The sequence below is a fragment of the Bubalus bubalis genome, chromosome 9 (assembly GCF_019923935.1).
Source record: "Bubalus bubalis isolate 160015118507 breed Murrah chromosome 9, NDDB_SH_1, whole genome shotgun sequence".
NCBI lineage: Eukaryota > Metazoa > Chordata > Mammalia > Artiodactyla > Bovidae > Bubalus > Bubalus bubalis.
In genome coordinates, this window is record NC_059165.1 from 66,709,466 (window position 1) to 66,736,479 (window position 27,014).

The following is a 27,014-nucleotide window of genomic DNA, read 5'->3' on the forward strand; positions in this document are numbered from 1 at the left end:
AAAAGGTACATCACACACTATTGTCTTCCTATGCCTGACTGACTTCTCTTAGAAATGATCCTTTAAGGTCCATCCCTGTGGTTACCTGTGGACATGTGACCCCAGTTTCAAGGTCTGGGGAGGGGGGTCACCCTGGAGACTGTGGACGTGTGACCCCAAGTACAGGGTCTGGGGGTGGGGTCACCTTTGAGAGTGTCCATATGTGACCTCAGGTGCAGGGTCTGGGGGTTGTGTGGGTCCACCCCTCAGCACAAATCAGGATCGTGTGTACTCGGAGACCTCCTCTCTCTCCTTTTCTGGTAACGTGTCTTGTTTCCCTGAGATTTCTGACATCTGAGTTGAGTGTGTTGCCCTGATTTACCTGTGGTCCTTTGTCTCCTCTTGTTGCATTCATATGAGGTCAGGCACCTTAGGGCAGCTGTGCTCCGTGCTCTGCTAAATGACCGATAGCCCTTGGTGTGCAGTTCCTGAACCCCAGTTGAGATTCTGGTCCCAGCAAGTGAACCCCGTCCGCTGAGCCTGTGTTGTGGGGAAGGAAAGGAAGCGCGTGTTGCAGGTGCTGAGCAAGGGGTCCAGGGCAGGCCGTGCTCAAAAGGCTCACACTCCCTGAAGGCTTCATGGGAAGTTTAAAGCCCAGGTTAAGGAGAGGGTGATCTGCTCAGGGACCTTGTCCTGATTGGCTGGTGGTGAGGTCATCGGGACTCAGCATCATCACCTTCTGGTTCTAACGAGTCTGGAGTATGCGTGCTTGTGGAGCCTGCAGTCAACTTCTCCACCTGGTGGTGGTTTCAGAGTGTATAAGACAGCTCAGAGGTCATTGCTCAGAATATTATCTACAGCCCTTGAAGAGGGACATAGGTCCTTGACTTTGGTGGTGGTTTAGTCGCGTCTGACTATTGCAACCCTATGGACTGTAGCCTGCCAAGCTCCTCTATCCCTGGGTTTCTCCAGGCAAGAATACTGGAGTGGGTTGCCATTTCCTTCTCCAGTGGATCTTCCCAACCCAGGAATCGAACCTGGGTCTCGTGCATTGCAGGCAGATTCTTTACCAACCAAGCTACGAGGGAAGCCCAAAGTCCTTGACTTTGTTTAATGGCTAAGTCTTTGTTTTGTCTTCTTTGACAGGTTTCCTTCCTTTCTGCTTGTTCTCATTTCTCTTGTTAAATGTACTCTTTGGAACTCAGAGAAGCCTGGGAGTCTAAAGGTTTTCTACAGACAGAAGGCAGGCAGAGAACATGTTATGTTTTCCCTTAAAATTTGATTACATTTTGGATAATGGATTAATCAATGCTTTGTAGGATCTTCTTCTCTTGTTTTATTCCCACCTCTTCCCAGGAAGGTCAGTTTCAGTGATTAAAGGTCATGGTAGGGACCTCCCTGGTGGTCCAGTGGCTAATAGTCTGTGCTTACAATGCAGGGGCCCCAGATTCATTCTCTGGTCAGAGACCTAGATCCCACATGCCACAGCTAAATGATCTCATGTGCCAGACCAGCCCCTGTCAAATATTATGATAAATAAATTACAAATATAAAAAACAAAAATTTTTAATTAAGATATTTGGTAAAACCCATACGTGGCCATTCTTGCAAGTCCTTATTCAGAGAATACATGGCCATGATACATGTCTGCAGACAGGATCCTGTGACAGTTAGAGAGATGTCACCAGACAGGCCATGCCTCTGATACCAGAACTACAAGAGGCAGAGTTCTTGGTAAACAGGCAGGATTTGTGATTGCTGAGTTCGTTCACTTGTTTTAATCTTTCCTTGAATGTATTTTTGTGCTTGAAACAGAGCAGGACCCTGTTGTCCTCCCCGCCCCCCACCACATCCTCCACCTGCCTTTTGTCTGTGGAAAGTTTTAGTCAAAAAGTAAGTTTAATCAGAGAAGTGAGAAATGCTGAAACAAAGGAAAACAGTCAGAGGAGACTAAACAATAATAATGCTGTCATTAAGCATGGTCAAGGACCTTTAGTTCTTTCTCAAGGTCTATAGATAATATTCTGAGCCACATCCTGTGAGCTTATAGATACCAAAACACCAGGTGGAGAAGTTAACTACATGATGACCAGACCGCACCCAGGACAGGAGCCGCCACAGTTCAGAAAACTGGCCACAAAGAAATGGGAACACACTGACCCTGGAACTGAAGATTAACTGTACTTGAAACAAGATGATGCTGGTCAGACCCTGATGACCAATTTCGAGATGACTGTCAAAGCTGACTGTGCTGTTTCTGCATGTAGTCCCCCCTCCTCTGTTCCCACCCCCTACCCACACCCTCCCCCCCCCCCGCCCTCATCTATAAGAGTGCTCAACCCTTGCTTGTCGGTGGTGGGAACAGTCTTTGGATAGACGTCCCCCACCCCGATCCCCACAATCCTGGCATCTAAAATACGCACACTTTCCTTTCTGCCAACCTGGCCTGTTTATTGGCTTTTGAGCAGCAAGCAGCCAGATCCCATGTACTCTTTCAGTAACATGCTGATTAACAATTGTTTTAATAAATAATTAGGTATTGGTTTAGGTTTATTTTACTGTTAACTATCAGTGGGTTTATGCATTCTGATATAAACTTTATGCAAGGAGAAACGTTTCTTGTTACTAATATGAACAGTATTGCTTCTATTAATAAGTTCAGTTCACTTCAGTTGCTCAGTCCTGTCCGACTCTTTGCGACCCCGTGGACTGCAGCACGCCAGGCCTCCCTGTCCATCACCAACTCCTAGAGCTTGCTCAGACTCATGTCCATCGATGGATGGCATCGGTGATGCCATCCAACCATCTCACCCTCTGTCTGTCCCTTTCTCCTCCTGCCTTCAATTTTTCCCAGCATCATGGTCTTTTCTAATGAGTCCATTTTTCGCATCAGGTGGCCAAAGTATTGGAGCTTCAGCTTCAGCATCAGTCCTTCCAGTGAATATGCAGGACTGATTTCCTTTAGGATTGACTGGTTTGATCTTCTTGCAGTCCAAGAGACTCTCAGGAGTCTTCTCCACACCACAGTTCAAAAGCATCAGTTCTTCGGTGCTCAGCTTTCTTTACAGTCCAACTCTCACACCCATACATGACCACTGGAAAAACCATACCTTTGACTAGACAGACCTTTGTCGGCAAAGTAATGTTTCTGCTTTTTAATATGCTGTCTAGATTGGTCATAGTTTTTCTTCCAAGGAGCAAGCGTCTTTTAATTTCATGGCTGCAGTCACCATGTGCAGTGATTTTGGAGCCCAGGAAAATAGTCTCTCACTGTTTCCATTGTTTCCCCATCTATTTGCCATGAAGTGATGGGACCAGATGCCATGATCTTTGTTTCTTGAATGTTGAGTTTTAAGCCAGCTTTTTCACTCCCCTCTTTCACTTTCATCAAGAGGCTCTTCAGTTCCTCTTCACTTTCTGCCATAAGGATGGTATCATCTGCATATCTGAGGTTATTGATATTTCTCCCGACAATCTTGATTCCAGCTTGTGCTTCATCCAGTTCAGTATTTCACATGATGTTCTCTGTATAGACGTTAAATAAGCAGGGTGACAATATACAACCTTGACATACTCCTTTCCCAGTTTGGAACCAGTCTGTTGTTCCATGTCCAGTTTTAAGTGTTGCTTCTTGACCTGAATACAGATTTCTCAGGAGGCAGGTAAGGTGGTCTGGTATTCCCATCTCTTTCAGTATTTTCCACAGTTTGTTGTGATCCACACAGTCAAAGTTTGGCCTAATCAATAAAAAAGAAATAGATGTTTTTCTGGAATTCTCTTGCTTTTTCTGTGATCCAACGGATGTTTCTCTGGTTCCTCTGCCTTTTCTAAATCCAGCTTTAACATCTGGAAGTTCACAGTTCACGTACTGTTGAAGCCTGGCTTGGAGAATTTTGAGCATTACTTTGATAGCATGTGAGGTGAGTGCAGTTGTGCAGTAGTTTGAACATTGTTTGTCGTTGCCCTTCTTTGGGATTGGAATGAAAACTGACATTTTCCAGCCCTGTGGCCACTGCTGAATTTTCCAAATTTGCTGGCCTATTGAGTGCAGCACTTTAACAGCATCATCTTTTAGGACTTGAAATAGCTCAGCTGGAATTCCATCACCTCCACTAGCTTTGTTCATAGTGATGCTTCCTAAGGCCCACCTGACTTCAGACTCCCGGATGTCTGGCTGTAGGTAAGTGATCACAACATCGTGGTTATCTGGGTCATTAAGATCTTTTTGTATAGTTCTTCTGTGTATTTTTGTATAATTATTAAATTAGCCTGGTATTAATTAGTAGTTTATGTATTTATTATTGGTATTTAGGTGATTGTGCAGTTGACCCTGGATGCTTTCTTAATTGATAACTGCTTTTAAACTAACTGTGGTATTATATATGTTTATTCTCTAGAGACATCTGTTGTTGCTGTTTAGTTGCCCAGTCATGTACGACTCTTTGCCACCCCATAGACTCAGGGTCCTCCAGGCTCCTCTGACCATGGAGATTCTCCAGGCAAGAACACTGGAGCAGGTAGCCATGCCCTCCTCCAGGGGATCTTCCCAACCCAGGGATCGTCAAGTCCCCTGCATTGGCAGGCAATTCTTTACCACTGAGTCACCAGGGAAGCCCAGAGACATTTGTACCCTGTAACTAAAAACCTGTGTCTAAAAACTTATATCTTTTAAAATAACACTGAAAATTATGTTAAAAGTTACATTTTTAAGTAATATTTAAAGTAGAACTAAAGTTCTTTTCTGGGAACCAGCTATCACCAGGCTTATAAGGATTATTAGCTTTACTCATAAATCATAGGATGAGTTCTTTTAAACTGTCCATAAGCCGCTCCTCTGGCTCCAGGAAATTTAACTTCTTTCATCATCCTTTATGATATTTTGTCCATAGCACCAGCTTTAAATTTCTATCTGCTACACAGAGGTGCTAAGTGAGTCTTTTATTTACTTACTAGAGTTGAATCTGGTGGGAAGTTTTGTCTGGTTTTAGCACAAAGTGTTCTGAGATTTAAAATCTCCTCTAGGCTTCACTTTGATCCATCCAAGCACACTTTCCAGGATGCTGATCTTGTCAGGACTTATCTCCTCTTGTATGTTAGGGGCTTATTAATGGTTATGAAGTTATTGATATTGGAGGGGATGACTATGTGTGCTTAATGGCTCAATCAAGCTCTCTATTCTTTATTTACCACTAAATTATCCTTTGGTTTTTGTATTTCCTAAAAACTTTTGTGTAAGTTATGTTCCTGAGGTACAAAATGTAGCCTCCATCTTCCCTTCCCATGGGCTATGCCTTAACTGAACATCTGATAATTATGGTAATTATGCCTTCTGCTGTTCTTCACCAGGGTTCCCTGAGGATGGGGTTTACCAGAGTCTGTCAATTATCAAACAGGCTCCTCTAGAGGAGCATGAATCACTGCCAAGTTCTCTGACTTTTAAGCTGATGCCCATCCTGTTCTGCTGAATAATTTTGTTGTTATAATTATGTTAATGTAGGGCTAAGCACAATCCCAGTGTGGATCTTCATTGGTATAATCAGAAGTGTTAAAGTCAGCTTCATAACTTATTTATATATTTTTATTATTTTATTATTTTATTTTTAATTTAAAAACTTGTCTTCTACTTTTATTGATATGTACTTGACATATAGAGACTGTATAATGTTAAAATATACACACCATAATAAATCGACTTACATACATGATGAAATGATTACCACAAAAAAATTTAGTGAACATCCAATCTTATATAAATACAGCATTAAATAAATAGGAAAAGTATTTTCTTTGTGTTGAGAACTCTCAAGATTCTCTTAACTTTCATATGTAACATGTTAATAACTGTGTTAATTAACCGTGTTAATTTTATTTCATAGCTTATTTTCTTTTAGATATGGATTTTTACACCTTCACTAGGACTTAACTTTATTTTGAGGTAATCCTTAACATGCTTCACACTGGATTTCTACTGATATGAGTTAATCTTAGGCCAAAGTGGCTGACATACAGTGTGCCAGCCCTAATTAGTTAATTTAGCTTACTCAGACTTCCTCTTGTGTGTGCTTGGGCTCAGTTCATGTACAACTCTGTGCGACCCCATGGACTGTAGCCCACTGGGCTCCTCTGTCCATGACATTCTCCAGGCAAGAAACTTGGAGTGGGTTGCCATTTCCTTCTCCAGGGGATCTTCCCAACCCTGGGATGGAACCTGCGTCTTATGTGTCTCCTGCATGTCAGGTGGGTTCTCTACCTGCTGAGCCTCCTCTTATGGCTTACCTTTCATCCCTGCCATTTCCCACGGGGCAGGGTTACATCAGGCATAGTTTTTGTGCATCTGGTGTCAGCTCCTTTTAATCTTCTTTGTTTAGAGACCATTCTCACTAGATGCAGATAATTGCATGTGTAATTGTATCCATATTAGACATTAGTAGACTGGAACTTGTGTGTTTATGGGGTTATTAAACCCATCCAGGTATTTACAGGGCTTCCCATTAATTATTAAGCTACATCACCAGGTTGAGTAGGACTTTGTATGTATAAGATTTATGCACTTAAATGATATATTGGTATTCAGTGCAGTAGTTTGTATTGGGTTAAAATTAAAATTGAAATATTTAACATTTTTTTCTTTTGAAGATTATTAAAATTTACTTTATTGCTTATTTTGTTTGAGGTACATGGCAGGTCCAGAGGGATGTCTTTTTTTTTTTTTTAACATACATTGTCTTTTTTATCGGGGTATAGTTGCTTTACAATCTTGTGGTTTCTACTGTACAATGAAGTGAATCAGCTAAGGTATACATGTATCCTCTCCTACTTGAGCCTCCCTCCTCCCTATCCCGCCCCTGAAAGCCATCACAGAGCACAGAGCTGGGCTCCCTGTGCGAGGCAGCAGCTTCCCACTAGCTGTCTGTTTTACACATGGTGGTGTATATATGCCAATGCTCCTCTCAATCTGTCCCACCTTCTCCTTCCCGCACTGTGTCCGCAAGTCTGTTTTCCAAGTCTGTCTCTATTGCTGCTCTGCAAATAGGTTCATCAGTTCCTTGAGTCAGCATTTCACTTCAGTAGACAAGGACACAGGGGCTCGTACACAGTTTCATTAGCTGGGGCACAATTAGCTCCTCGTGCTGTCTACTCCTTGCCCAGTGGCCGAAGATAGACTGGTCTGGAGGGGGAGGGGCATGTATTCAGCAAAACTAACTGGAAAATGGGACATCAGGGAAGGCAAAATTGTGATAATTTAAAGTGGCTCTACATGGTGGCTTTTGTTATAAAAACAAAAATTCAGTTCCAGGAGCCTCTCCAGATCCAAGCCTGCAGCTAACACAGAGCATCTGTATTAAACCCAGCCATGCCACTCTCAGCATGTTGCCACACAATCATTTACATGGAGTGTGTCCATTTATTGGGCTTCCCTGGTGGCTCAGCGGTAAAGAATCTGCCTGCAATGCAGGAGACCTGGGTTCGATCCCTGGGTTGGGAAGATTCTCTGGGTTGGGAAGATCCTCTGGAGAAGGGAACGGCTACCTACTCCATTATTGTGGCCTGGAGAATTCCATGGACTGCATAGTCCATGGGGTTGCAAATAATCGGACACGACTGAGCGACTTTCACTTTGATTTTGTCAATGTATTACAGCTGCTACTCTCAACAACACTTTGATATACTACAGGTATCTCTGCTGTTTGCTATTGTAAAATCACACAGAATCTGTGGTGATACAGCTCAGTTCAAGTGTGGCTTTCCATTAAACAGCTTCAAATTACTCATCCATATGATAAACTTTTAACCATGGTCAGAGTGGGCCTACACAGCTCAGAAGATGGTTTTAAAAGTCAAATGAAGTAATTAATTTTTCATTAATTAATTTGTTTGCTTATTTTTGGCTGTGCTGGGTCTTCATCGCTGCTCGGGCTTTTCTCTAGCTGTGGCAAGTGGAGACTACGCTCTAGCTGTGGTGTGTGGACTTCTCCTTGCGGTGGCTTCTTTGTTGTGGAGCATGGGCTCTGGGCACAGCTTCAGTAGTTGTGGTGCACAGGCTTAGTCACTCCACAGCATGTAGGATATTCCTGGACCAGGGATCGAACCCATGTCCCCTGCACTGGCAGTCAGTCTCTTCACCACTGGACCACCAAGGGAACCCATGAGGTAATTTTTACACAGAGAGAATTGTACGGAAGCCATACATGCAAACAATTCCAGTAGTTCGAATTCTTCAGAAGGAACTAATGAGCATATCATTTCAGTTTTATATGTAAAGCTTTGCTTGCATAATAGTTTAAAATTGTTTCTTAAAAATGCAGCAATACACATGCCTCTAAGCAGGAAGTTGATGTAGTGGGATGCTGTGGAGAGACAGCAAGGAACTGTGTGTATCTACACACACACTCATCAGAAATGTCATTAGTGACTGTTTTCTCTGGGTAATGGAATCACAGAAAATGCTTAAAACTTTCTGTTTGCTTTGCAGTAAGTTATGAATTTTCTCCCATATATGTATAACTTTGATAATTTTAAAAAAAAGATAATACTTGGGGGGGGGATCAATGTTTCCCTGTAAAATAGCATTTAGATAGCTCTCCCCAGAATTTTCATTCTACAGAATTCCATTATTCGAGGCTTGCGGTAGAACAGTAAGTGCAAGGCCATTCCCGAGTGCTATCAGAAAAGCCTGTTAAGCAAAATTAGTGCCTTTCGAAGTAATCACACCAGCAAAAGGATTTCTTTTCCATCTCCCATCATTATGAGTTTAAATTAAATTCTCTCTTCTCTTTGTTTCCTTGTTCTCTTGTCTGTGTTGTTTCACTGTGGCTTAGAAGAGGATCATTTTGTGACACTGTCTTGTCTCTATGGAAACTCTAAGAAAATACAGAAAGAATTGGCCAAGTTGGAATGAACACAAACAGTGAAATCCATTTCATAGTCCTTTTGTGGACTGTGATTGTCCAGCACATCTCTGTCTTTTCTGGTTCTGATGCCGAAATGCTTCACCTCTCATTTTGTACGGCCTCAGCCACCTCTGAGACACAGTGTCCCTCCTAGCTGAGGAGGAAGGATTTACTCCCAACATAACAGCACCAGCAGGAAAATTGTTCTCATCCCCCCAGTGTGTCTAGGGATCTGAGGTAATGGAAAGGATGCTTTACTTGCTTTGTTTACTCCTTCTCTTGCTCCTGGATGGAAGCTTAGGCTCCTAAATGTTTTTGTGTTCTACTTATTCTAGCAAAAGGTTACTTTCTTCCCTACTGAACCTCAAATGAGAGCTTTCAAAATGTAACTACTCTCTTCAGGTCATGCAATAGTAACACATATATTGACGTGTGTGTAATATAGCATACACTTTGCCCAGATGGGCTTATAATAGCAGAAATCGCAATGAAATTATTTATTATGTATTGTTTTCCAAAATATGCACTGTTGAAGACCAGCTCAGTGGATGGACTGAATAGAAGCTCCAAAGCACTTCCCAAAGCCATACTTGCAAGAAAAAAAATGTCATGGTAAATGTTTAGTGGTCTGCTGCCAGAACTGATCCACTACAGCTTTCTGAATCCCAGCGAAACCATTACATCTGAGAAGTATGCTCAGCAAATCAATGGGATGCACTGAAAACTGAAAGGCTTGCAGCCAGCACCAATCCACAGAGTGGGCCCAATTCTTCTCCATGACAATGCCCCACCGCACGTCACACAGCTAACACTCCAAAAGTTGAATGAATTGGGCTTTGACATTTTGCCTCAACTGCGTATCCACCTGACCTCTCGCCAACTGACTACCACTTCTTCAAGCATCTTGATGACTTTTTGCAGTGAAAACACTTCCACAACCAGCAGGATGCAAAAAATGCTGTTCAAGAGTTCATCATATCCCAAAGCACAATTTTTTTTTTTTTGCTACAGGAGTAAACAAACTTATTTCTCACTGGCAAAAATTTTTTGATCCTAATGGTTCCTATTTTGATTAGTAAAGATATGTTTGAGCCTAGTTATAATGATTTAAAACTCACGGTTTGAAACCACAGTTAAGTTTGCCCCCAAATAGTAGACGGACAACAGGCACATAATAAGATGCTCAGCATCACTAATTATTAGAAATGCAAATCACAATGAGGTACCACCTCACACCAGTCAGAATGGCCATCGTCCAGCCCTTCTTGTAGGCAGAACACAAGTCAGAGATCTTTCTGTGTCTTTTACTATAAAAATGATTAATAACAGAGAGGCAGAAAGTAGCATGATGTTTTGAAAGGTTCTTAATTCTCATCAAATGAAAATTTGTAGCAAAGTATTTATTTTAGATAAAACTGAAAGATGGTATTAAATGTGAAATTATGAAAAAGAAGGAACCAAAGAAGCTCTGATGCAAACATTGTTGAATTCTTTTGTCAATCTCAGGGAGAGAGTACTAAATGTTTAATTGCATTTTAATGATGATAACCTTAGAGTTAGATTTCTCCAGCAGTGTTAATGCTGAGGGAGGCTATTTAATACATTTTAAAAATGTCATGTATGTGGGATTCACATAGATAGCAGCAGTTATATACACATGCAGATAACTAACATTTGCTTTGCTAATATATATCACTGTAAATCTAAGACAGGGTACAGAACTATAGATTAAAACATTTATCCAACCAGCAAAACAGGCAAATTAGCTAGTTGCCAGGGGATTTTTAATTGGAAAATTGCTGACTAGACCCAGGTATGTTACGGTATTTTAAATTAGTGTCTTCCTTTATCAGATAATTTCAATAATTTGAGGACGTAAGAAAGAAGCTGCACATATTGTCTTTCATAGTTCGTGCATGAAAAGAGTGTTGATTCTACATCCGAAAGAGTGGAAGGCTCTTAGTCCTCAGGGCAACAAGCAGTCTGCTGTAACTCTGTTCCCTTGGGCACATGGAGCTTTGGAACTTCCTGTAAACCCAAGTTCAATGCTGTTCCTTTGCTTGAGTCTCAGGTCTCTGAGTAAGCTAGTAGTCATGCTACCATCAAGAGGCATGGGTAACCAAGTTTCATCTAGAGAACGAGAGTGCATGCCCACAGAGTTTCATGTAGAAAGAAAACAATCCCTCAGATCCATCAGACTGGCTTTTACGTGGAAGTTCCTGAGGATGAATGTGTGTGATTTAATCTGCTTCTCAAACCCAAGACACTTGAACACTTGCTCGAGATCCCAAAGGAAAACAGAATCATGAAAGGACAAAGCAAGCTTCATCACCAAAGCCTTTATGATGGTCTCTGGTGGTAGACATGACAACATGGAGAACAGGCCTACATCAGATGGTCCCCAGAGCCCAGGACTCCAGCAGGAGGACCACAACCACAAGCATGGGCCTGGAATATCAGAACTTCAGTCCCTACCACGTCTCCCAGCATACAAGAATTAAAATTGTTGAACGGGTGAGAGAGTATCACTCTTATGACAATGAGAGATGATCTGGAGCAAAGAGCTTGGAAGGAGCAAACTGTGCTTGTCTGATCACCTACTAGGGCTCATTTCTGTGAACTGTGAAACTCAGTGGCCTTATTCTGCACAACACCACACACAGAACACATACACAACACACATACAACATATACACAGAACACACACAGAGAACACATACACAACACATGCATAGAACACAGCACACATAACACACACACACACAGAACCTTTTTCACAGGAGTAGAGTGAGGGGAGGGCCTTGGTCCCTTTAGGCTGCTATAACAAAAGGTCACAGCCATCCCTGGTGGCTCAGAAGGTAAAGCATCTGCCTGCAACACGGGAGACCCAGGTTCGATCCATGGGTCGGGAAGATCCCCTGGAGAAGGAAATGGCAACCCACTCCAGTACTTTTGCCTGGAAAATTCCATGAATGGAGGAGCCTGGTTGGCTACAATCCATGGGGTCACAAAGAGTTGGACAAGACTGAGCAACTTCACTTTCACTTTCATGGAGGCTTATAAACAATAGATGATTCTGGAGGCTGAAGACCAAGTGTGACTGGGGTCACAGTCAGGGTCAGGTCCATGTGGACCTCACAGGGAGAAAGGGGGAGGGGCTCCGTGGTCCTTCTGAAACAGCACTCACCCCATTCCCGAGGGCTCCACTCTCACAATGAAGTGTCTCCCCTGGACCCCACCTCCTAATACCATCACATGGGCATCAAGATCTAATGCATGAATCTGGGGGAGACACGAACATAACAGGAGCTGAAGTGAACATCCCTGGACTGTACTTTTGAGGTATTGCTTTTTCTATCTTTTTACTTAACAAGATAAATTTAAAAGCCAGATATGATCAACCAGGATTATTATTCTTTTTAAAATTAATAGAAATATTGCACCAACTTTGCATACTTGGGATAAACCACCCTTTATTGTGGTGTATAACTATTTTTATACATTGTTGGGTTCTATTTGCTAATATTTCCATGTAGATTTTTACATTTATGTTCATGAGAGATATTGGTTGGTAGTTTCCTTTCATTTTTTAGAATTTACTTTTGGCTGTGCTGGGCCTTCATTGCTGTGTGGGCTTTTCTGTAGTTGCAACACACAGGGGTTACTCTCCATTTGTGGTGCGTGGGCTTCTCATTGAGGTGGCCTCTCTTGTTGTGAAGCATGGGCTCTAGAGCACAGGTTCAGCAGTTGTGGTGCACGGGCTTAGTCGCTCTGTGGCAGGTGGAATCTTCCCGGGCCAGAGATCGAACCTGTGTCCCCCGCACTGGCATGTGGATCCTTATCCACTGTTCCAACAGGGAAGTTCATTATATGATTTCTGTTGTTCTAAATTAGTTAAAGTGTGTGAACCAGAATGTGGTATGGTATAGCTTTGTGAATCTTCCATGTAAGCATGAGAATAGTGTGTGTTCCGTTGTTGCCATAATTCATAGATGTGAGTTGTATCCAATCAATGAATGTTATTTTTTAACTATTTATTTATTTGGCTGTGTGGGGTCTTAGTTTGGCATGCAGGACCTTCGTTGCATCATGTGGAATCTTTTGCTGCAGCTCACAGACTAGTTGTGACGTGCGGGCTCGGCAGCTGGGGGGTGTGGGCTCTAGAGCACGTGGCTTCAGTACTTGTGGCACACGGCCTTGGTTGCTCCGTGGCATGTGGGATCTTAGTTCCTGAACTAAGGATTTGGTTCAAACCCCGAACCAGGGTTTAAACTCGTGTCCTTTGCATTATAAGGCAGATTCTTAACCACTGGACCACCAGGGAAGTTCCTACATGTTATTGTTGAGTTTAACTGTGTCCTTCCTGATTTTCTACCTGATGATCTAATAGACAGGTGTTGAAATCTCCAGCTCAGATAGTGGATTTACCTATGTCTTTTGCAGTTCTATTAGTTTCTCCTTCACACAGTTTATCCGTTATTAGGTTCATTCACATGAAGGATTGTTAAGTCTTCCTGTTAATTGATCCCTTTATCATTATTTAATGCCCTCTTTACCCGTGATATCTTTCTTTGCTTTGAAGTTCGTTCTCTGTGAAATTAATAGGCTACTCCTGCTTTCTCTTGACTACTGTTTACATGTGTATTTTCCTTCATCCGTTTGTTTTTATACTCAGCCTGGGTTTCCTATAGACAACGTATGATTGAGTCTGCTGTTTTGATCCAGCTTACAATCAATTATTGGTCATTTAGAGCACTGACTTTCAAAGTGATTATTGATGTAGTTGGATTAGTATCTACCGTATTTGTTACTGTAGTTTATTTGCTGCCCTTTTCCATCTAATTTTTTGACACTTTTTCTGCCTTTTGTGATTTTACCTGAGCATTTTGTATGATGTCATTTGCTTCCTTTTATTAGCATATCACTTAAATATTCTTTTTTGCTTTTTTTAGTGGTTGCCCTAGAGTTTGCATCATACATTTACAGCTAATCGAAGTCCACTTTCAAATAATGTCATAATTCAAAGGTAGTATAAATACCTTAAAATAACAAAATAATCCTAGTCCCTTCTTTCAGTCCCTTGAATCTTTGCTGTCATTTTTAAAATTTATATATAAGCATGTTGTCATTGTGTTTAGTCACTAAGTTTTATCCAAGTATTTGTGACCCCATGGACTGTAGCCTGCCAGGCTCCTCTGTCCATGGGATTTCCCAGGCAAGAATACTGGAGCACGTTGCCATTTCCTTCACCAGGGGATCTCCCTGGCCCAGGGATCGAACCTGCATCTCCTGCATTGGCAGGTGGATTCTTTACGGCTGAGCCATCTGGGAAGCCCATATACAAGCATATATAAGTATATAATATATGCTTACATAATTGAATATATTGTTGGTAGTATTATTTAACTAAATTTTATCCAATAGATACATGAGAAATATGAAAAATAAGTTTATTTTGACTTCACTTATTCTTTCCTCAATGCTCTTTCTTTTTTTTTTTTTTTAGAAACTTCGGTTTTATTTTTTTTATTTATTTATTTTTTTTTTTAAATTTTATTTTTAAACTTTACATAATTGTATTAGTTTTGCCAAATATCAAAATGAATCCACCACAGGTATACATGTGTTCCCCATCCTGAACCCTCCTCCCTCCTCCCTCCCCATTCCATCCCTCTGGGTCTTCCTAGTGCACCAGCCCCAAGCATCCAGTATCGTGCATCGAACCTGGACTGGCAACTCGTTTCATACATGATATTTTTCTTACTTTATGTAGGCCTGAGTTTCTGTCCTTCTCTCTAAACAACTATTTTTTCCTTCTGTATAAACAATTTATTATTTTCCTTCTCTAAACAACTTATTTGTACCATTTCTTCCAAGGCAACAAATTCACTCAGTCTTTGTGTGTCTGAGAAAGTTTATATTTCTTCTTAATCTATGATAGGAAATTTTGCAGGATATAAAATTCTAAGTTGGTTATTTTTTTCTCAACACTAAATACCATACTCTCTTCTTGCTATCGTGGATTCTGAGAAATCATATGTAATCCTTAGCTTTGTTCCTCTAGGGTGTTAGAGAATGATTAAAGAAAATTCAGGAAATACAAACAAACTTTAACCCTTCATGAAGCAAACAGTCTCCATTTGGAAAACTGCAAAATGAGGGAGGAGGCAAGAAGCTTTTCTAAGAAAGAATGAAGAACAAGATGGAGACAAATAGAAAATTTCTGACTGGTTGGGCAAAACAGTCAATCTCGTTTAGGATGAGAAGGAGCAAGGTAATAAGTATAGATCCCAGAATTGGTTTGGCCTTTGGGGATTGACTGACTGGATATGCAGTGTTCCTGGTCAAGAGGAACATGTCTAGAGACACAAAAGTCATGTAAGTTTCAATTTGCTGCCAAGGCACTCTAGGCAGGAGCAGTTCAGTCTTGGACCTAGAAAGTTATTTCAACACCAGACAAAGTGCTTTGTTTTTGTCCCCTCTCCCCACCCCCATGTCTCTCAGGATTTCTTGTTTATCTTTGGTCTTATGTAGATTGAGCATGAAATTCCAGCCAGTATTGTTTCATAGCCCTAAAAACAATGTCATTCAAGTGCTGCATTCAGTATGCCAGCAAATTTGGAAAACTCAGCAGTGGCCATAGGACTGGAAAGGTCAGTTTTTATTCCAATCCCAAAGAAGGACAATGCCAAAAAATGTTCAAACCACCACACAACTGTGCTTATTTCACATGCTAGCAAGGTAATCCTCAAACTCCTTCAAGCTGGGCTTCAGCAGTATATGAACGAAGAACTTCCAGATGTACAAGCTGGATTTAGAAAAGGCAGAAAAACCAGAGGTCCAATTGTCAACATCTATTGGATCATAGAAAAAGCAAGAGAATTCCAGAAAAACATCTACCTCTGTTTCATTAACTACACTATAGCCTTTGATTGTGTGGATAACAACAAACTGTGGAAAATTCTTAAAGAGATAAGAATACCAGACCATCTTACCTGCCTCTGAGAGACTTGTATGCAGGTCAAGAAGCAATAGTTAGAACCAGGCATGGAACAATGAACTGGTCCAAATTTGGGAAAGGAGTACATCAAGGCTGTATATTGTCACCTTGCTTCTTTAACTTCTATGCAGAGAACATCATGTGAAATGCTGGGCTGGATTAGTTACAAGCTGGAATCAAGATTACTGGGAGAAATATCAACAACCTCAGATATCCAGATGATACCACTCTAATGGCAGAAAGCAAAGAGAAACTACAGGGACTCTTGATGAGAATGAAAGAGAAGAGTGAAAAAGCTGGCTTAAAATTCAACATTCAAAAAACGAAGATCATGGCATCTGGTCCCATCACTGCATGGCAAATAGATGGGGAAACAATGGAAACAGTGGCAGACTTTATTTTCTTGGGCTCCAAAATCCCTGCACATGGTGGCTGCAGCCATGAAATTAAAAGACACTTGCTCCTTGGAAGAAAAACTATGACCAATCTAGACAGCATATTAAAAAGTGGAGGCATCATTTTGCCAACAGGGGTGTGTCTAGTCAAAGCTATGGTTTTTGCAGTAGTCATGTATGGATGTGAGAGTTGGACCATAAAGAAGGCTGAGTGCCAAAGAATTGATACTTTCGAACTGTGGTGATGGGAAGACTCTTGAGAGTCCCTTGGACAGCAAACAGATCAAACCAGTCAGTCCTAAAGGAAATCAACCCTGATTATTCATTGGAAGGACTGATGCTGAAGCTCCAATACTTTGGTCACCTGATGCAAAGAGCCAGCTCATTAGAAAAGACCCTGATGCTGGGAAAGATTGAAGGCAGGAGGAGAAGGGGAAGACAAAGGATGAGATGGTTGGATGGCATCACCGACTCAGTGAACATGAGTTTGAGCAAACTCCAGGAGATGGTGAAAGACAAGGAAGCCTGGAGTGCTGTAGTCCATGGGGTTCCAAAGAGTCTGACATGACTTAGTGACTGAGCAACCACAAACTGTTTCATAGATTTCATTTGTTTTTTTCTCTCTGCTCCTTCAGTTAGGCTCCAATGATCCTAACCAGGTGGGTTAGGTTCTCGCTCCTAGGTCTCCCTAAGTGCAGCCTTTTTAAGAAGATCAGAGTGCTCTCTCTCTGTTAGAGCACAAAGGGTTTTCTCACTGATATTTAATGTGAGGATCTGGTTGAGCTCCTCAGGGTAAACCCCACAATCTTGTGGGTGTTCCCCCCATCATTAGGTCCTTCTGGAGTTTTTAACCCAGGTTGTCTCCACTGAGGCTCTGGCAGTTCATAAATTACAGTTAAGGCTTTCCTACCCCAGAACTGGCTCCTGTGCTAATTTCCACTTGTGTGTCTCCACTCCAGATGTTTCGTTCTCCCATGTGGGATTCAGGAGCAGAACAGAGGTGGGTAGTTCCTGGCCCCAGGGCAACTAGGCAGTGAGGAAACTTGAGTAGGTTAGCCTCTGAAAAGTGGTTTCTCTTGAGGACAGGTCTGGTAAAGGCCTGGAGCATTGGGAAAAAATGATACTAAACATAAAAGTGTCATGAAAAAGTCCTTGGACCTTATAAGCAAAAGCAACCTTCCTTAGTGCCAATAAAAATTGCACATTAGGTTTTGACTTGACTTACTGATTATCAATCCTTGAGTTGAGAGGATCCCTTGGAAAATGGAATGGCTGCCCACTCCAGGATTCTTGCCTGGAGAATTCCACGGACAGAGGAGCCTGGGGGGCAAGTCCATGCGGTCACAAAGAGTCGGACACAACTGAAGCGACTGACACACTTTTGCTTCTTATCCAGTGTAATGGAGCAAGGTGTCACCAGTGACATGTTTTCAATGACATTTATATGATAATGTTTAAAGCTTTGAAAATGCAGTTTTGTTACTTTGACTTCATCCTCTCTATACTCAGAAGCCGCACATGGTAAGTACAAGCTGGGAGGACATCTGTGCAAGTAATTCAGGGAAGTTTGAGAACGTGACTGTGTCAGCAGGATGTGATGAACTCTGTGGCAGACCAGTGTGTGCGAGTGACTGGTTTTCTTGGAAATGAGATATTCAGGGCCACATAGGAAGACAGTTCAGACATTGTCTTGACCAAGGCCTTCCCAACAGGGTAATGCCTAAATGACAGACTCTGAAGAATAAGTAGTCTGTTCCTGGGAACCACGCGAGTGTCTCCTCATCAGATATTTGTTTACATAACGAATCGTTGCCCGAGATACTGAGCCACCCTGAATCCTTGACACGCTGTTTTTGTGCAATATAGAAACTCACAAGTGTTGTCTTACGTGACTGTACAAACCACCCAAAATATTTTACAGATTCAAGGCCACTTCTCCTTGCACCTGCCTCATTCTTTTTAGAGAGAGAAATCTGTTTTTAAGGTAGGGTTCAAATGGTACATGAGACCAGAATCTCTTTTTCCCTTTTTTTAAAAAAAATTATTGGAGTATAATTGCCTTACAGCATTCTGTTCATTTCTACTGTACAGCAAAGTGAATCAGCTGTATGTATAACTATATCCCCTCTTCTTTTCGATTTTCTCCTAATTTAGGTCACCAAGGGGGACAGAGAGGTTGGATGATTTGGGAGATTGGGATTGACATATATACACTATTGATACTATGAATAAAATAGATAATGAGAACCTACTGTACAGCACAGAATCTTTTTTAAGAAATTTTATTTATTTGTTTATGGTTTTGCTGGGTCTTCATTGCTGTGTGGGGTTTTTTCTAGTTGTGGTGTGTGGTGGCTTCTCTTGTAGCTCCTGGACTTTAGAACACAGGCTTGATGGTTGTGGCACAGGCTTAGTTGCTCTGCAGCATGTGGGATCTTCCCAGACCAGGGATCGAACTCATGTCTCCTGCATTGGCAGCTGGATTCTTTACCACCGAGCCACCAGAGAAGCCCCCAGAATCTTTTTTAGAATACTCTTCTCTCGGCAATCAGATTGATACACTTTTTAAATAATTTTAAGTTTCTTTTTCTTTGAGTAGCGGAAGTTAATACTGCTTCAAATATTTTCTGAAATTAGGTTTTAAATTTCACATTTGTGTATCCCAGGAGGTAGGCGGGACTTTCCAATATAACCGTAAGGGTCAATCGCACAAATTCATCTTTAATCATAACATGTTTACATTGTGGAAATGTGCATAAATTATTAATTACAGCTCATTAAATTTTTACAAATGGCAACTCACACCAGTATTCTTGCCCGAAGAATCCCATGGACAGATGAGCCTGGCAGGCTACAGTCCATGGGGTTGCAAGGAGTCAAACATGACTGAGCGACTAACACTTTCACGTTCAACTTTTCTCAAGCAAAAAAAATCTAGGTATCTTTTGTTCGTACTCTCATAAATTAAGACTGTCTTGTTAAGATCTATTGAGACTGTACCTTGGTCATCATGGTCTGAATTTCTGTGGCTTCTCAAAATGCCTTCAGTTGTTACCAGAGCTACTCCTGTTCTCTACTCAAAACTTGCCCCCCCCCCCCACTTTTAGCAGGAGTGAGCATACGTCTTTAAGTTCAAGGGTCCAGAGATCTCAAGCCAGGCCCCTCAAGAAGTTTATAGTCAGTTTTTCAGGGGCCGTAAACCTAATCCCAGAATACAGACCAACATGACGACTCATCCGGGAGACAGCTTCTCCAGAAGACCCGGGAAGCAAGCTCCCAGTGTCAGAGGCTGGTTGTCCTCTTTCGCTCTGCTCTCCTATGTTCTCTCCTTGCATCCTCGCTTTCTTTTTCACTTACTTAAGAATCTAGATTATTAACAGATACTCAAACCTCTTATCTACAATGTGTATATGTTTCCCATCTTTACTTTTTCTTTTCATGCTTTGAGTCCCTCCTTGTGTGTCTTTGATTCAGATGCATGTTCAGTATAATTATTGTTTTTTACTTGTGTTCCTTTGAATGACAACCAGCTTCCTCTGATGCTAGTTCATTGCAATAAGAAAGGTTATTTTCTGTGTAATTGGAATCAAACAATAAGTGCTTTGTAAATGACAAAGCAATGGGTCAAGTGGCCAGAAAAATAAAACTCCCATCAAACCTAGACATGAAGATGTCTGCCTGAACAATAACAACACTTGGCAACTTTGTAGCCCATGTTTCACAGAAATAGAGCTTGGACACCCTTAGCTCCTGCTGAATACAGGACTACAAACCCTGAGACATGTCTTTCTTAGTATTATTCCATGTTGCTTTGCTCAAATCACCAAAATCCGAAATACTGAGAAATAGACTTTGTCCCTTCAAGTGGTCCAACAAGTGATCTTTGAGCAAAAAGAAACAGAAAATCTGACAGTAATAATTCTGAAAAACCACCACCAGAGCCTTATCATATATCCACAGCTCACCAAAAAGCAGTGAAGATGGAAATCGCTTCTGTTTGCAGACAATGGTGTTGTAATATACACCCTGAGCTGACATGGATGTCAAGGGGGAGGGGCTGAGATCTTAAACCCATGTGGTTTTGGTTTTCCCTGTGATTAAAAACTATATATCCCCAAGATACATTCCTGTTACTCTGTGAAGGCTGCGAAAAATTAAAAGACAGGGTAAATCTGGCTCTGGGAAACACTCAGCCCAGAATATCAACTGTAAATCAGCAAAAACACCTGAATTATCAAGTTCAGTTCAGTTCAGTCGCTCAGTCATGTCCCACTCTTTGCAACCCCATGAATTGCAGCATGCCAGGCCTCCCCGTCCATCACCAACTCCCGGAGTTCACCCAAACTCACGTCCATCGAGTTGGTGATGCTATCTAGCCATCTCATCCTCTGTCATCCCTTTCTCCTCCTGCCCCCAATCCCTCCCAGCATCAGGGTCTTTTCCAATGAGTCAACTCTTCGCATGAGGTGGCCAAAGTATTGGAGTTTCAGCTTCAGCATCAGACCTTCCAATGGACACCCAGGACTGATCTCCTTAAGAATGGACTGGTTGGATCTCCTTGCAGTCCAAGGGACTCTCAAGAGTCTTCTCCAACACCACAGTGCAAAAGCATCAATTCTTCAGCGCTCAGCTTTCTTCACAGTCCAACTCACACATCCATACATGACCACTGGAAAAACCATAGCCTTGACTAGATGGACCTTTGTTGGCAAAGTAATGTCTCTGCTTTTTAATATGCTGTCTAGGTTGGTCATAACTTTTCTTCCAAGAGGTAAGCGTCTTTTAATTTCATGGCTGGCAATCACCATCTGCAGTGATTTTGGAGCCCCCAAAAATAAAGTCTGACACTGTTTCCACTGTTTCCCCATCTATTTCCCATGAAGTGATGGGACCGGATGCCATGATCTTCATTTTCTGAATGTTGAGCTTTAAGCCAAGTTTTTCACTCTCCACTTTTACTTTCATCAAGAGGCTTTTCAGTTCCTCTTCACTTTCTGCATAAGGGTGGTGTCATCTGCATATCTGAGGTTATTGATATTTCTATCAGCAATCTTGATTCCAGCTTGTGCTTCCCCCAGCCCAGCATTTCTCATGATGTACTCTGAATATAACTTAAATAAGCAGGGTAACAATATACAGCCTTGATGTACTCCTTTTCCTATTTGGAACCAGTCTCTTGTTCCATGTCCAGTTCTAACTGTTGCTTCCTGACCTGTATATAGTTTCTCAAGAGGCAGGTCAGGTGGTCTGGTATTCCCATCTCTTTCAGAATTTTCCACAGTTTATTGTGATCCACACAGTCAAAGGCTTTGGCATAGTTAATAAAGCAGAAGTAGATGTTTTTCTGGAACTCTCTTGCTTTTTCGATGGTCCAGCGGATGTTGGCAATTTGATCTCTGGTTCCTCTGCCTTTTCTAAAACCAGCTTGAATATCAGGAAGTTCACCGTTCATATATTGCTGAAGTCTGGCTTGGAGAATTTTGAGCATTAGTTTACTAGCGTGTGAGGTGAGTGCAACTGTGCGGTAGTTTGAGCATTCTTTGGTATTGCCTTTCTTTGGGATTGGAATGAAAACTGACCTTTTCCAGTCCTGTGGCCACTGCTGAATTTTCTAAATTTGCTGGCATATTGAGTGCAGCACTTTCACAGCATCATCTTTCAGGATTTGAAAGAGCTCAACTAGAATTCCATCACCTCCACTAGCTTTGTTCGTAGTGATGCTTTCTAAGGCCCACTTGACTTCACATTCCAGGATGTCTGGCTCTAGGTGGGTGATCACACCATCGTGATTATCTGAATCGTGAGGATCTTTTTTGTACAGTTCTTCTGTGTATTCTTGCCACCTCTTCTTAATATCTTCTGCTTCTGTTAGGTCCATACCATTTCTGTCCTTTATCAAGCCCATCTTTGCATTATCAATACTGTTGAGCAAACTTGGCTCAGAACTGGGTCTCATATGCACATGAGTATAAAGCTATTGTGTCTCACACGCTTCCGGGTCCCAAGGAGTTTCTGACCTCACAAGACTCGTCTGACAATCTGTCACCCAGCCAGACCCTACAAACCCATCACTCCACTCTTCCTGTCTGGGCTCTTAAGATTCTGCCAGGGTGTTTTCCTTTCTTATTTCAGCAAATCCAGCAAAGTAAGCCTTGTCTCCTCAGTGGGTTTTTTGCTAAAGCCTAATGGCACCCCACTCCAGTACTCTTGCCTGGAAAATCCCATGGACGGAGGAGCCTGGAAGGCTGCAGTCCATGGGGTCGCTAGGAGTCGGACACGACTGAGCGGCTTCACTTTCACTTTTCACTTTCATGCATTGGAGAAGGAAATGGCAACCACTCCAGTGTTCTTGCCTGGAGAATCCCAGGGACGGGGGAGCCTGGTGGGCTGCCATCTATGGGGTCACACAGAGTTGGACACGACTGAAGCGACTTAGTAGTGCAGCAGCAAAGTTGGCAAAAGCTATAAACACAAAAATCAATAGTTATCTGTAGGATAGCAAGGCATGCGTGCCTAGAAATAGAATTGGGAAACATCTTTCCACGATACATAAAGCAATAATGAAATGCCTAGAAACAATATCCGCAAGAAAGGCACATGATCTGTATAAACCAGGCAGTCGAGTCATTCTGAAAGAAGTAATGGAAAATGCCAACAAAACGGAAAAGTGTGAGAAGAATAAAAGTATAAATTTCTCCCAAATTATCATAGAATTCATACAATCTTAAAGGACCATAATATTTTACAAACATTTTACCATGTTAAACAATTAGCACCATTCTCAAATTGGTAGCTCTAGATGAAATATGAGTGGAGTGTTAACATCCATAATCTATTTTGGCAGGTAAACAGTACTAAACTAGATAAGCATTAGTCTTATCTTTATAAAAAATAAATAAGACTTAATTACATCTTAAAAGCATTTCCATTCAGCTTAATTTAAGTCATTCTGATTTCTTTATATTTTTCATTCTAATTTATTTTTTAATTTTAAAGATAATGTTGAAGTAATATAATTTTCATTGAACAAATCAAGATGATCTGTTGAAGGGAAAGTAATGTTTAGATGGAAAAAAATTGAGTCATATCTTGTAAACTTTTATTACCTTCATCTTAGCAAAATCACTGTTTTCAATTATTTATATAAATATCCCTTCCCTTCAACAGAACATGAAAGTTGTGCAGTGATAGTCAGCGGTCTTGGATATTTTGTCAGATTTCAGTCACACAGCACTCATAATTTCACACATTTTAAAGTCTTGTTTTGAAGATTCACATATTATTTGATCGTTTATTGGCATTTGTAATTTTATGTTTAAAAATGTAAACACATCACACACTCACCTCACTTGCACCGTTACTCACGACTGTTCGGAGGGGCTGCAGGAGGCTTCCTGAACTCGTCTGAAAAGCTGGCGGCGGGTGGGGTGGGGGCGGGGTGTGAGGAAGCACAGGCGTCCCCAGGAGCTGAAGTGGGGATGCGGCATAGGTGGAGCCTGAAGGAGCTCTAGGCCCAGAGAAACTGCAGAGGGACTTTGACCATGGTTTCTTGACCGCAGTACTTCTTTATTTTATTTTTACTGTGGTATCTTTTATTTGTACATTTTACTACTGTAATACAGACAAAATAGAAGACCAGTATTGGACTGGTAAATTCAGCACTGTCATATCACTTAGGAGCTATTTGGTCTTTGGTGAGGATTATTCTCAACGTCATGCTCTATGAAGATATAGCATCAATTATTGTAAAACCCATTTTACATACGAATGAAAATTCAGTATCATGGGTCTGAAATGTTTCTGAGACAATCTCATAAGAAATAGAAACTTTTTATTTATTTTTTAAATATTTATTTATTTTTCTGCGCCTGGTCTTGTTTGTGATGAGTGGGATCTAGTTCTCTGACCAGGGATTGAACCCTGGTCCCTTGCATTGGGAGAAAAAATATTTTTTTTTCCCTAATTTTTATTTAGTTGTTAGTTCTAAATATGGCAGCTAAGTCTCTATATAGGAAGACTAGGTCTGGTTATGATGAAGAATTAAAATAGAAGACTTCAAGAGGAGTTTTGTTGTGGTAAATAAAGTAAAACAGGGAAAAGGGCAAGTAACACTTTGCTTTAAATGTGAGACAAGTGCAAGTTCAAAAACAAGAAACGTGGTAGAAAAGGCAGGGATTGAACCTGCATCTCCTGCATTGGCAGGCAGCTTCTTTACCACTGAGCCACCAGGGAAGTACATTTTCAATAATAAATTATTACAATTACTGTGCATTTTTGAGTTGAACAAGGTAACATAGAATCAAATTTTGATATTTTTGTATTAATGAAACAATAAGTTAATGTGATGAACTAAGGGTAAAGTCACCTTTGAAACTGTGTATCAGAGAAGAAATATCTAATTAGATTAACTTTTAACACAAGAAGTCCCTGCAGTTGTGATCTGATATTGATTAAAGTTGTATTAAAACTACAAAGTGTTTGCACAAAGTGTTTCACAAGAGAGAAAAGTTGTAACTGTGCATCTAGGTATATAGCTTCCCTTCCTGAAGTTGCAGTGCCTTTCAGAAATGTATGTCTTTACCCCTGTCCCAGAATTGATTTTCAAGTATGCACAGTTTCAATGATTAATTAGTAGGGAATCATGGGAAATAAATCCTTTTCTTAGACACACTCATCTTAACCACTAACATCATCCTTGACTTTCGTACATCCAGACATCAACCTTTCACCTCTTTGTCGTCTACCTTTGGATTCACATACATTTCTGATATTTTTTGATACCATAAAAGCCTAAGGAAGAAGAAAGCACAACAAATAAGTAATTATGTTGTTTTCTCCGTGTGTACTGGTGAATTGGCAACAATTTCTCATTTTTTCCCATGACCTGAGTTTAGTTTTCCCTTAGTGACTTTTTCTTCACACCTTTAATATGTGCTGAGTTTTATCACAGAAAATGCTGCTTTCCAATGAAATCCAATCTCTTTGAAAACTCTCAGAAATATTTGGCCTTGTGTGAACAAAGGAACAGAAACCAGCTAAAACAAATCTGAAACTGTAATATCTGAACACTGTTCTCCACAAAGAAATGAACAAGTGTTTTAGAACAAGAAAATGGTAATATAACAAAAATAAGATTGGGAGTCACAGAAGAATCAAGCAATAAAGTTAGAAGACACTTTTTAGCCCAGGAAAGCAAATATAAGTCCTGGATAATCCAAAGTCTGTGCTCAAATAAATTAGTCACTGAACTTTCAAGGTGAAATGCAGATTGCTTTGTCTAAAGATCCTTCTTTTTATCTAGACAGACATCTTGATGCTGTAACCAAGTGGAAGATATCTAAAAGAACATTATGTGTGCACTATAATGACATCATCTCCATAGTTTGAATAATTCTAGGTTTGTATATTTACACTAAAAAGTTTTACTGGAAATCCAGAGCCACAACTAAATTTGTCCAAAAGGTCAATGGTGTTGCAAAGTCAGGTAAATCAGCTGGAGAACAGAGCAGAAACTATTTTAAAATAAACACCACTTTAAACTGCTTTGACTATGGCATTTGGTTTGCATGAGTAAGCATGATATTGTTTCATACAATTTAAAAACAACATGAAAAACAAAACAGCCTTCCAAATAAATGGCTTAATGTCCATGTTATAGTACTGAAATAAAAAGGACAAAGATTTTAAAAAGAGAAGAATCAATAAAAACATATTTGTGAGGAGATCAGAGTACTCACTTTTTGTTTAAATAGTGTATTGATTGAATATTGGCTCTGATTACTGCATTCAGCCTTTGAAACAATTCCAGCCACAGCACTGATGCTGACTTTCAATGTAATGTCAGGGGTGAGTCACCAGAATCGGACGGTGGAATTTTACTAGTAAGGCTTTGTGCTGCCCCATTTCAGTGAGGACTACAGGAGAATGTGGGAGACTTTGCAGGGCCTCAGGCAGAATAGGGTTAGGATGTGCATGGTCGCCCTAAGTTGATGTGCTGGTGATAACTCACATTCTAAGATGCGACTTCAGAAACAGGTATTATTGAATGGTAACAATTCAATAATTCAACAAGGGGAAAAAAAGGATATTTAGCCTTGATATGAAATTAACCCTCAGCCCTCATTACTATGTATAAAATAGACAAGTAATGAGAACCTCCTGTATGGCACAGGGAACTCTACTCAGTGCTCTGTGGTAATTTGAATGGGAAGGGCATCCAGAAATGAGAGGATTTATGTATACATATAGCTGATTCACTTTGCTGGGTGGTAGAAATGAGCACAATGTTGTAAAGCATCTATACCTCATTTAAAAAAAAAAATCTGATTGCCTACAAGGCACTTGTGTAGGCTCTAGGGTTGCATTGGATAAGCAATCAAAAGCTCATGGAGATCAAGGTCTAATAGGGAGAAAGAGAAGAAAGGGATTAATGCATCCATAAACAAAGGAAACTGAAGAGATATAGGTCATTAAGTGCTGTAAACAAAACAAGCAGGGAAGCGATTTAGGGAATTTCTGATGATGGTACAGTGTTTGTAAAGATGGCTAAGGATATCTCTCTAAGAAGGTAATATTTGAACCACAGCCTGAGAGTGCAAGAGCTCTGTGTGTGCCAGAGACGAGCGGACACTTGTGGAGGCGTGTTCTCAAGAGAGGGAACAGAACCTGCAAAGACCCCACGGCAGGGGCACAGCAAGGAAGCCTGTCTGTCTGGGGCCACTGAGAGAGAGCAGGACCAAGGAGACACAG

At 41.0% G+C, this 27,014-nt stretch overlaps 1 long non-coding RNA gene across 2 annotated transcripts in view; it reads right to left on the bottom strand.

Moving 5' to 3' along the window:
* Positions 1 to 24,125, bottom strand: part of LOC123335087 — a 43,875-nt gene extending 19,750 nt beyond the window's left edge. For both annotated transcript variants that reach the window (XR_006553395.2, XR_006553397.2), the window contains exons 1-2: positions 23,610 to 24,125; positions 362 to 519 (exon numbers count right to left, since the gene is read on the bottom strand). This is a non-coding gene — a long non-coding RNA (uncharacterized LOC123335087). The remainder of the gene's footprint in view (positions 1 to 361; positions 520 to 23,609) is intronic.
* Positions 24,126 to 27,014: the final 2,889 nt, after the last annotated feature.